The following is a 1,389-nucleotide window of genomic DNA, read 5'->3' as shown; positions in this document are numbered from 1 at the left end:
GAGCCAATAAATGCAGAGGACAGCGCTCGCGTGTGCCGCTTTCCTGGGCGCACCGGGGGGTGGTGGGGCTGACGGGCACCCACGCTTGATCACCGCAGCGGGGCCCCACGTCACCTGGCACCACGGGGCACGCTCGCTTGCTCAAGAGAGGCTGCAACTAGGTTTAGACAAACTACAAAAGTGGGCAGACGAGGATAGGATGGGGTTCAACGCAGGCAAGTGCAGGGCGCTGCACCGTGGGAGAAGGAGTCCACAGCACACGTACAGGCTGGGGAGTTCCCCTCTCGAAAGCGCAGAGGCGGAAAGGGATCTCGGAGTCGTTATCGACTCCAAGATGAACATGAGCTGCTGCTGCCAGACCGCAGCCAGCAAAGCCAGCCGGACCTCGTCATGCATCCAAAGATGCATCTCAAGCTGGGCCAGAGAGGTGATCCTCCCCCTCTCTGTGACTTTGGTCAGACCGCAGTTGGAGTAGTGCGTCCAGTACTGGGCGCCGCACTTCGAGAGGGATGTGTCCAGCCTGGAGAGGTTCAGAGGAGGGCCACCCGCTTGGTGGGAGGGCAGCAGGACAGGCCCTACAAGGAGAGACTGAAGGACCTGAACCTGTTCAGCCTCAGCAAGAGGAGGTTGGGGGGGACCTGGTGGCTGCCTACAAGCTCCTCAGGGGAGATCAACAGCAAATAGGCAGAGCCCTTTTCTCCCAGCACCACCTGGGGTGATGAGGAGCAATGGTCATAAGCTGATGGAGAATAGGTTTAGGTTGGAGATCCAGAAGGCAATATTTCACAGGCAAATTCAAGAGGAGGTTGGACGATCACCTGTCTGGGGTCTTGTGAACCCAGCATCCATTCCTGCCTGTGGCAGGGGCTCAGGCGAGGTGATGTGTTCAGGTCCCTCCTGCCCCGAGCTACTACGAAACGTGGAGGCAACATCCACCCCCTGCACTACCAGGGTTTGCAGCTGTTGCCAGAGGTGCAGGGGCGGGGCGGGGCGGGGCGGGGCGTGGCCCACCCCACCCAGCGTGACCTCCGGACTCCCTGCTTCCTCCCCGCCGCCAGATAAGGCGCAGCAGCCGGCTGGGTGGGTCCAGCCTCTTTATTACCAAGGAAGGCGCCAACCACGGCGGCAACGCCCGGGCAGTGCCAGGCTGCCCGGGGAGGGGCTCCAGCCCGCACGCCTGGGTCCTGCGCTAATGGCTCTTCTTCTCCTTCTTGTCCTTTTTGGGCTTCTTGTCCTTGTTCAGCTTCTTCTCCTTCTTCTTGTGCTCGTGGCCGGGAGCGCGGGGCTGGGGCGAGAGCGGGCGGTGAGGGGGCGCACGGAGGCCCCGGGCCCCGGCAGTGAGGAAGGGGCTGGGGGGCCCGTGCCAGGGGGGCCGGGGCTTCGGGCGTG

The sequence above is a fragment of the Alligator sinensis genome, unplaced genomic scaffold, assembly GCF_000455745.1.
Source record: "Alligator sinensis unplaced genomic scaffold, ASM45574v1 scaffold1667_1, whole genome shotgun sequence".
In the NCBI taxonomy this organism is placed as follows: domain Eukaryota; kingdom Metazoa; phylum Chordata; order Crocodylia; family Alligatoridae; genus Alligator; species Alligator sinensis.
This window is presented reverse-complemented; position numbering follows the sequence as displayed.